Source organism: Somniosus microcephalus, chromosome 12 (assembly GCF_052327205.1).
Source record: "Somniosus microcephalus isolate GS21.2 chromosome 12, FLI_Smic_1.0, whole genome shotgun sequence".
NCBI lineage: Eukaryota > Metazoa > Chordata > Chondrichthyes > Squaliformes > Somniosidae > Somniosus > Somniosus microcephalus.
This window is the reverse complement of record NC_140998.1, coordinates 222,644,346-222,654,345: the sequence shown is the minus strand read 5'-3', so window position 1 is coordinate 222,654,345 and position 10,000 is coordinate 222,644,346. Positions and strand designations below refer to the sequence as shown.

General features: G+C 51.9%; 1 protein-coding gene across 1 annotated transcript in view; it reads left to right on the top strand.

The window, feature by feature from the left end:
* The window catches only part of kirrel2 (kirre like nephrin family adhesion molecule 2), a 67,041-nt gene that overhangs the window by 1,306 nt on the left and 55,735 nt on the right, over positions 1-10,000 (top strand). The window lies entirely within an intron of this gene.

Here is a 10,000-nt window from a genome sequence, read left to right as displayed (position 1 = left end):
TCTCTCTGTCTCTCCCTCTCCTTCTCCCCCTCTCTCTCTCTCTCTCTACCTCTCTCTCTCTCTCCCTCTCTTCCTGTTCTCCAGGATCAGTTTATCATTTTTCCAGCTGCGGTTTGTTGGGAAGGTTGTTGTATTTTGAGAATCTGAACAGGTTTCTGATGTGACCTCTTCTGTCATGAAGAGAAGCAGTAGTCGGAGCCTGAGAGCGAGCGAGCCGAAGATAGGGAGGCTCTGAGGGGGGCAGAGCAGGGGCGAGAGGGGGAAGGATGGAGGAGAGGAGAGATGGCAAGGAGGATGAAAGGATAGGAAGGGAAGAGAGGAGACAATGGGAGGAGAGCGGACAGAATCGAGCTTCACAACACTGGGGTACGTTGCTGGGACTGTGTTTAGTCCGCGTGCTGTTCCTGCTGGGACCGTGTTTAACCCACGTGCTGTGCCGCTGGTGCCGTGTTTAGCCCGTGTGCTGTGCCCATTTGGACAGTGTTTAGCCCGTGTGCTGTGCCCGCTGGGACCGTGATTAGCCTGCGTGCGGTGCCCATTGGGACCGTGATTAGCCCGCGTGCTGTGCCCACTGGGACTGTGTTTAGCCCGCGTGCTGTGCCACTGGACTGTGTTTAGCCCGTGTGCTGTGCCCATGTTTAGCCGTGTGCTGTTCCGCTGGGACCATGTTTAACCCACGTGCTGTGCCTGCTGGACTGTGTTTAGCCCGTGTTATGTGCCCGCTAGGACCGTGTTTAGCCCGTGTGCTGTTCCTGCTGGGACCGTGTTTAGCCCGCGCGCTGTGCCTGCTGGGACTGTGTTTAGCCCGCGCGCTGTGCCCGCTGTGACCATGTTTAGCCCGTGTGCTGTTCCCGCTGGGACCATGTTTAACCCACGTGCTGTGCCCACTGGGACCGTGTTTAGCCCACGTGCTGTGCCTGCTGGGACTGTGTTTAGCCCGCGTGCTGTGCCCGCTGGGACTGTGTTTAGCTTGCATGCTGTGCCCACTGGGACCGTGTTTAGCCCACGTGCTGTGCCTGCTGGGACTGTGTTTAGCCCACATGCTGTGCCTGCTGGGACTGTGTTTAGCCCACGTGATGTGCCTGCTGGGACTGTGTTTAGCCCGCGTGCTGTGCCCGCTGGGACTGTGTTTAGCCCACGTGCTGTGCCTGCTGGGACTGTGTTTAGCCCACGTGCTGTGCCTGCTGGGACCATGTTTAGCCCGCGTGCTGTGCCCGCTGGGACTGTGTTTAGCTTGCATGCTGTGCCCACTGGGACTGTGTTTAGCCCGCGTGCTGTGCCCGCTGGGACCGTGTTTAGCCTGCGTGCTGTGCTCGCTGGGACTGTGTTTAGCTTGCATGCAGTGCACACTGGGACCGTGTTTAGCCTGCGTGCTGTGCCTGCTGGGACTGTGTTTAGCCCACGTGCTGTGCCTGCTGGGATCATGTTTAGCCCACGTGCTGTGCCTGCTGGGATCATGTTTAGCCCGCGTGCTGTGCCTGCTGGGACTGTGTTTAGCCCACGTGCTGTGCCTGCTGGGATCATGTTTAGCCCGCGTGCTGTGCCTGCTGGGACTGTGTTTAGCCCGCGTGCTGTGCCTGCTGGGACTGTGTTTAGCCCACGTGCTGTGCCTGCTGGGACTGTGTTTAGCCCGCGTGCTGTGCCTGCTGGGACTGTGTTTAGCCCACGTGCTGTGCCTGCTGGGACTGTGTTTAGCCCACGTGCTGTGCCTGCTGGGACCATGTTTAGCCCGCGTGCTGTGCCCGCTGGGACTCTGTTTAGCTTGCATGCTGTGCCCACTGGGACCGTGTTTAGCCTGCGTGCTGTGCCCGCTGGGACTGTGTTTAGCCCGCGTGCTGTGCCTGCTGGGACTGTGTTTAGCCCGCGTGCTGTGCCCGCTGGGACCGTGTTTAGCCCACGTGATGTGCCTGCTGGGACTGTGTTTAGCCCGCGTGCTGTGCCCGCTGGGACTGTGTTTAGCCCGCGTGCTCTGCCCGCTGGGACTGTGTTTAGCCCACGTGCTGTGCCCGCTGGGACCGTGTTTAGCCTGCGTGCTGTGCCCACTGGGACTGTGTTTAGCCCGCGTGCTGTGCCCGCTGGGACCGTGTTAAGCCTGCGTGCTGTGCTCGCTGGGACTGTGTTTAGCTTGCATGCAGTGCACACTGGGACCGTGTTTAGCCTGCGTGCTGTGCCTGCTGGGACCGTGTTTAGCCCACGTGATGTGCCTGCTGGGACTGTGTTTAGCCCACGTGCTGTGCCTGCTGGGATTATGTTTAGCCCGCGTGCTGTGCCTGCTGGGGCTGTGTTTAGCCCGCGTGCTGTGCCCGCTGGGACTGTGTTTAGCCCACGTGCTGTGCCTGCTGGGACTGTGTTTAGCCCACATGCTGTGCCTGCTGGGACTGTGTTTAGCCCACGTGCTGTGCCTGCTGGGACCATGTTTAGCCCGCGTGCTGTGCCCGCTGGGACTGTGTTTAGCTTGCATGCTGTGCCCACTGGGACCGTGTTTAGCCTGCGTGCTGTGCTCGCTGGGACTGTGTTTAGCTTGCATGCAGTGCCCACTGGGACCGTGTTTAGCCTGCGTGCTGTGCCCGCTGGGACCGTGTTTAGCCCACGTGATGTGCCTGCTGGGACTGTGTTTAGCCCGCGTGCTGTGCCCGCTGGGACTGTGTTTAGCCCGCGTGCTGTGCCTGCTGGGACTGTGTTTAGCCCGCGTGCTGTGCCCGCTGGGACCGTGTTTAGCCCACGTGATGTGCCTGCTGGGACTGTGTTTAGCCCGCGTGCTGTGCCCGCTGGGACTGTGTTTAGCCCGCGTGCTGTGCCTGCTGGGACTGTGTTTAGCCCGCGTGCTGTGCCCGCTGGGACCGTGTTTAGCCTGCGTGCTGTGCCCACTGTGACCGTGTTTAGCCTGCGTGCTGTGCCCACTGTGACCGTGTTTAGCCTGCGTGCTGTGCCCACTGTGACCGTGTTTAGCCTGCGTGCTGTGCCTGCTGGGACTGTGTTTAGCCCACGTGCTGTGCCCACTGGGACCGTGTTTAGCCCGTGTGCTGTGCCTGCTGGGACCGTGTTTAGCCCGCGTGCTGTGCCCGCTGGGACTGTGTTTAGCCCGTGTGCTGTGCCCACTGGGACCGTGTTTAGCCCACGTGCTGTGCCCACTGGGACCGTGTTTAGCCCACGTGCTGTGCCTGCTGGGACTGTGTTTAGCCCGCGTGCTGTGCCCGCTGGGACCGTGTTTAGCCCGTGTGCTGTGCCCACTGGGACTGTGTTTAGCCCGCGTGCTGTGCCCGCTGGGACCGTGTTTAGCCTGCGTGCTGTGCCTGCTGGGACCGTGTTTAGCCTGCGTGCTGTGCCCGCTGGGACCGTGTTTAGCCTGCGTGCTGTGCCCGCTGGGACCGTGTTTAGCCTGCGTGCTGTGCCCGCTGGGACCGTGTTTAGCCTGCGTGCTGTGCCTGCTGGGACTGTGTTTAACCCACATGTGCAGACAGGGACAGATGTGCAGTAATCAGATTTACGGATGTTACTGATGTTGGTTTGCTGAGTCGGGTTCCAGATGTTCTTTATCTGCAGCTTCCTGTTACTCTGATCACTCCTGCCTAATCCAGGTAATTCCGAGGTAGCACACGGGTTTATCCTGCTCGTTTCCTGATAGCAAGACAGGCTCCCAGTCAACCTCCGGTGATCTGTGTGTCTCACTGCTCTCCCCTGAGCTCGCCGTTCAAACTCCCCGCCACCTCAACCACCTCCTCTCTCTCGTACCTCTTCCATCCCCCCTCTTGCCCTCTCCCAGCTCACCTGGTACATGAGACCCACCTCCAGCTCCCTCCACCCCATTCCCACCAAACTGCTGACCACCCAACTTCCCTCCCTGGCCCCCACGTTAGCAATTATTATCAACGGTTCCCTCTCCTCAGATACTGTCCCTCCTCATCCTTCACGACCTGTCGGCAACCTTTGACACGGTTGACCACTCCATCCTCCTCCAACGCCTCGCCTCTGTATCACTCCCTCTCTCTCACTCTCTGTCTCACTCTCTGTCTCACTCTCTGTCTCACTCTCTGTCTCACTCTCTGTCTCACTCTCTGTCTCACTCTCTGTCTCACTCTCTGTCTCACTGTCTGTATCACTCTCTGTCTCTCACTCTCTATATCACTCCCTCTCTCTCACTGTCTGTATCACTCTCTGTCTCTCGCTGTCTGTATCACTCTCTGTCTCTCACTCTCTGTATCACTCCCTCTCTCTCACTGTCTGTATCACTCTCTGTCTCACTGTCTGTATCACTCTCTGTCTCACTGTCTGTATCACTCTCTGTCTCTCACTGTCCGTATCACTCTGTCTCACTGTCTGTATCACTCTCTGTCTCACTGTCTGTATCACTCTCTGTCTCTCACTGTCCGTATCACTCTGTCTCACTGTCTGTATCACTGTCTGTATCACTCTCTGTCTCACTCTCTGTATCACTCTCTGTCTCTCACTCTCTGTATCACTCTCTGTCTCTCACTGTCTGTATCACTCTCTGTCTCACTGTCTGTATCACTCTCTGTCTCTCGCTGTCTGTATCACTCTCTGTCTCACTGTCTGTATCACTCTCTGTCTCTCGCTGTCTGTATCACTCTCTGTCTCACTCTCTGTATCACTCTCTGTCTCATTGTCTGTATCACTCTCTGTCTCTCACTCTCTGTATCACTCTCTGTCTCACTGGCTGTATCACACTCTGTCTCTCACTGTCTGTATCACTCTCTGTCTCTCACTCTCTGTATCACTCTCTGTCTCACTGTCTGTATCACTCTCTGTCTCTCACTCTCTGTCTCACTCTCTGTCTCACTCTGTCTCACTCTCTGTCTCACTCTCTGTCTCACTGTCTGTATCACTCTCTGTCTCTCAATCTCTGTATCACTCTCTGTCTCACTGTCTGTATCACTCTGTCTCTCATTCTCTGTATCACTCCCTGTCTGTATCACTGTCTGTATCACTCTCTGTCTCTCACTGTCTGTATCACTCTCTGTCTCTCACTGTCTGTATCACTCTCTGTCTCACTCTCTGTATCTCACTCTGTCTCTCACTGTCTGTATCACTCTCTGTCTCTCACTCTCTGTATCACTCTCTGTATCACTCTCTGTCTCACTCTCTGTATCACTCTCTGTCTCTCACTGTCTGTATCACTCTCTGTCTCTCACTGTCTGTATCACTCTCTGTCTCTCACTCTCTGTATCACTCTCTGTCTCACTGTCTGTATCACTCTCTGTCTCTCACTGTCTGTATCACTCTCTGTCTCACTGTCTGTATCACTCTCTGTCTCTCACTCTCTGTATCACTCTCTGTCTCACTGTCTGTATCACTCTCTGTCTCTCACTCTCTGTATCACTCTCTGTCTCTCACTCTCTGTATCACTCCCTCTCCCTCACTCTCTGTATCACTCTCTGTTTCTCACTCTCTGTATCACTCTCTGTATCACTCTCTGTATCACTCTCTGTATCACTCTCTGTCTCACTGTCTGTATCACTCTCTGTCTCACTGTCTGTATCACTCTCTGTCTCTCACTGTCCGTATCACTCTGTCTCACTGTCTGTATCACTCTCTGTCTCACTGTCTGTATCACTCTCTGTCTCTCACTGTCCGTATCACTCTGTCTCACTGTCTGTATCACTCTCTGTCTCACTGTCTGTATCACTCTCTGTCTCTCACTCTCTGTATCACTCTCTGTCTCTCACTGTCTGTATCACTCTCTGTCTCACTGTCTGTATCACTCTCTGTCTCACTGTCTGTATCACTCTCTGTCTCACTGTCTGTATCACTCTCTGTCTCTCGCTGTCTGTATCACTCTCTGTCTCACTGTCTGTATCACTCTCTGTCTCTCACTGTCTGTATCACTCTCTGTCTCTCGCTGTCTGTATCACTCTCTGTCTCACTGGCTGTATCACACTCTGTCTCTCACTGTCTGTATCACTCTCTGTCTCTCACTCTCTGTCTCTCACTCTCTGTCTCACTCTCTGTCTCACTCTCTGTCTCACTCTCTGTCTCACTCTCTGTCTCACTCTCTGTCTCACTCTCTGTCTCACTCTCTGTCTCACTCTCTGTCTCACTCTCTGTCTCACTCTCTGTATCACTCTCTGTATCACTCTCTGTCTCACTGTCTGTATCACTCTCTGTCTCTCACTCTCTGTATCACTCTCTGTCTCACTCTCTGTATCACACTCTGTCTCTCAATCTCTGTATCACTCTCTGTCTCACTGTCTGTATCACTCTGTCTCTCATTCTCTGTATCACTCCCTGTCTGTATCACTGTCTGTATCACTCTCTGTCTCTCTGTCTCTCACTGTCTGTATCACTCTCTGTCTCACTCTCTGTATCACTCTCTGTCTCTCACTGTCTGTATCACTCTCTGTCTCTCACTCTCTGTATCACTCTCTGTCTCACTCTCTGTATCACTCTCTGTCTCTCACTGTCTGTATCACTCTCTGTCTCTCACTGTCTGTATCACTCTCTGTCTCTCACTCTCTGTATCACTCTCTGTCTCACTGTCTGTATCACTCTCTGTCTCTCACTGTCTGTATCACTCTCTGTCTCACTGTCTGTATCACTCTCTGTCTCTCACTCTCTGTATCACTCTCTGTCTCACTGTCTGTCTCACTGTCTGTATCACTCTCTGTCTCTCACTCTCTGTATCACTCTCTGTCTCTCACTCTCTGTATCACTCCCTCTCTCTCACTCTCTGTATCACTCTCTGTTTCTCACTCTCTGTATCACTCTCTGTATCACTCTCTGTCTCACTCTCTGTATCACTCTCTGTCTCACTGTCTGTATCACTCTCTGTCTCTCACTCCCTGTCTCACTCCCTGTCTCACTCCCTGTCTCACTCCCTGTCTCACTCCCTGTCTCACTCCCTGTCTCACTCCCTGTCTCACTCCCTGTCTCACTCCCTGTCTCACTCTCTGTATCACTCTCTGTCTCTCTGTCTGTATCACTCTCTGTCTCACTCTCTGTATCACTCCCTGGCTCACTCTCTGTATCACTCTCTGTCTCTCACTCTCTGTCTCTCACTCTCTGTCTCTCACTCTCTGTCTCTCACTCTCTGTATCACTCTCTGTATCACTCTCTGTCTCTCACTGTCTGTCTCTCTCTCTCTCACTCTCTGTCTCACTCTCTGTCTCACTCTCTGTCTCACTCTCTGTCTCACTCTCTGTCTCACTGTCTGTATCACTCTCTGTCTCTCACTGTCTGTATCACTCTCTGTCTCACTGTCTGTATCACTCTCTGTCTCTCACTGTCTGTCTCACTCTCTGTCTCACTCTCTGTCTCACTCTCTGTCTCACTCTCTGTCTCACTCTCTGTCTCACTCTCTGTCTCACTCTCTGTCTCACTCTCTGTCTCACTCTCTGTCTCACTCTCTGTATCACTCCCTGGCTCACTGTCTGTATCACTCTCTGTCTCTCACTCTCTGTCTCTCACTCTCTGTCTCACTGTCTGTATCACTCTCTGTCTCTCACTGTCTGTCTCACTCTCTGTCTCACTCTCTGTCTCACTGTCTGTATCACTCTCTGTCTCTCACTGTCTGTATCACTCTCTGTCTCACTGTCTGTATCACTCTCTGTCTCTCACTGTCTGTATCACTCTCTGTCTCACTGTCTGTATCACTCTCTGTCTCTGTCTGTATCACTCTCTGTCTCACTCTCTGTATCACTCTCTGTCTCTCACTGTCTGTATCACTCTCTGTCTCTCACTGTCTGTATCACTCTCTGTCTCTCACTGTCTGTATCACTCTCTGTTTCTCACTCTCTGTATCACTCTCTGTCTCACTCTCTGTCTCACTGTCTGTATCACTCTCTGTCTCACTGTCTGTATCACTCTCTCTCTCTCACTCTCTGTATCACTCTCTGTCTCACTGTCTGTATCACTCTCTCTCTCTCACTCTCTGTATCACTCTCTGTCTCTCACTCCCTGTATTACGCCTTGTCTCACTCTCTGTCTCACTCTCTGTCTCACTCTCTGTCTCACTCTCTGTCTCTCACTCTCTGTATCACTCTCTTTCTCTCACTGTCTGTATCACTCACTCTCTCTCACTCTCTGTCTCACTCTCTGTCTCTCACTGTCTGTATCACTCTCTGTCTCACGCTCTGTCTCTCACTGTCTGTATCACTCTCTGTCACTCACTCTCTGTATCACTCTCTGTATCACTCTCTGTCTCACTCTCTGTCTCACTCTCTGTCTCACTCTCTGTATCACTCTCTGTCTCACTCTCTGTCTCACTCTCTGTCTCACTCTATCACTGTCTGTATCACTCTCTGTCACTCACTCTCTGTATCACTCTCTGTCTCACTGTCTGTATCGCTCTCTGTCTCTCACCCTCTGTATCACTCTGTCTATCACTGTCTGTATCACTCTCTGTCTCTCACTCTCTGTCTCACTCTCTGTCTCACTCTCTGTATCACTCTCTGTATCACTCTCTGTATCACTCTCTGTATCACTCTCTGTCTCTCACTGTCTGTATCACTCTCTCTCTCTCACTCTCTGTATCACTCTCTGTCTCTCACTGTCTGTATCATTCTCTGTATCACTCTCTGTCTCACTCTGTCTCACTCTCTGTCTCTCACTGTCTGTATCACTCTCTGTCTCACGCTCTGTATCACTCTGTCACTCACTCTCTGTATCACTCTCTGTCTCTCACTCTCTGTATCACTTTCTGTCTCTCACTCTCTGTCTCACTCTCTGTCTCACTCTCTGTCTCACTCTCTGTCTCACTCTCTGTCTCTCACTCTCTGTATCACTCTCTGTCTCACTGTCTGCTTCGCTCTCTGTCTCACTGTCTGTATCACTGTCTGTCTCACTGTCTGTCTCACTGTCTGTATCACTCTCTGTCTCACTCTCTGTATCACTCTCTGTCTCACTCTCTGTCTCACTCTCTGTCTCACTCTCTGTCTCGCACTCTCTGTATCACTCCCTGTCTCACTGTCTGTATCACTCTCTGTCTCTCACTGTCTGTATCACTCTCTGTCTCACTGTCTGTATCACTCTCTGTCTCTCACTGTCTGTATCACTCTCTGTCTCACTCTCTGTCTCTCACTGTCTGTATCACTCTCTGTCTCTCACTGTCTGTATCACTCTCTGTCTCTCACTCTCTGTATCACTCTGTCTCACTGTCTGTATCACTCACTGTCTCTCACTCTCTGTATCACTCCCTGTCTCACCATCTGTATCACTCTCTGTCTCTCACTGTCTGTATCACTCTCTGTCTCACTGTCTGTCTCACTCTCTGTCTCACTCTCTGTCTCACTCTCTGTCTCACTCTCTGTCTCACCCTCTGTCTCACTCCCTATCTCACTCCCTGTCTCTCACTGTCTGTATCATTCTCTGTCTCACTGTCTGTCTCACTGTCTGTCTCACTCTCTGTCTCACTCTCTGTCTCACTGTCTGTATCACTCTCTGTCTCTCTCTGTCTCTCTCTCTGTCTCTCTCTCTGTCTCTCTGTCTCTCTCTCTGTCTCTCTTTCTCTCTGTCTCTCTCTCACTGTCTCTCTCTCTCTATCTCTCTCTGTCTCTCTCTCTCTGTGTCTGTCTCTCTGTCTCTCTCTCTCTCTGTCTGTCTCTCTCTCTATCTCTCTCTCTCTCTCTCTCTCTCTCTCTCTCTCTGTCTCTCAGTTCAGTTCAGTTCAGTTCAAATGCTTTATTGGCATGAAAGTTTACAGAGAACCATATTGCCAAAGCTTACATAGCAAAAAGGTACAGTTTTCCAACATTCTGTAGGTGTCAATCGATTTGACATTTGTTGGGTATATACAATATTACTTTTAAACAATATTAATTTTAAACAGTCTTTCTACTTCATTTGGTACGTTCGATATTAATTTTAAACAGTCTTACTTTTAAACAGTCCTCAGGTTGTGACATGTTGTTACATATTTAGCCCCAAGGTATGGTCTGTCTCCTTCTCCTAGGACTAATCTCAATTTTGACAGATCATCCAATTCCTTGAAATCTGGGGTTGTTTGGCTTAGCTTGTTGAATAATATGTTTCTTGATGTGTTGAATTT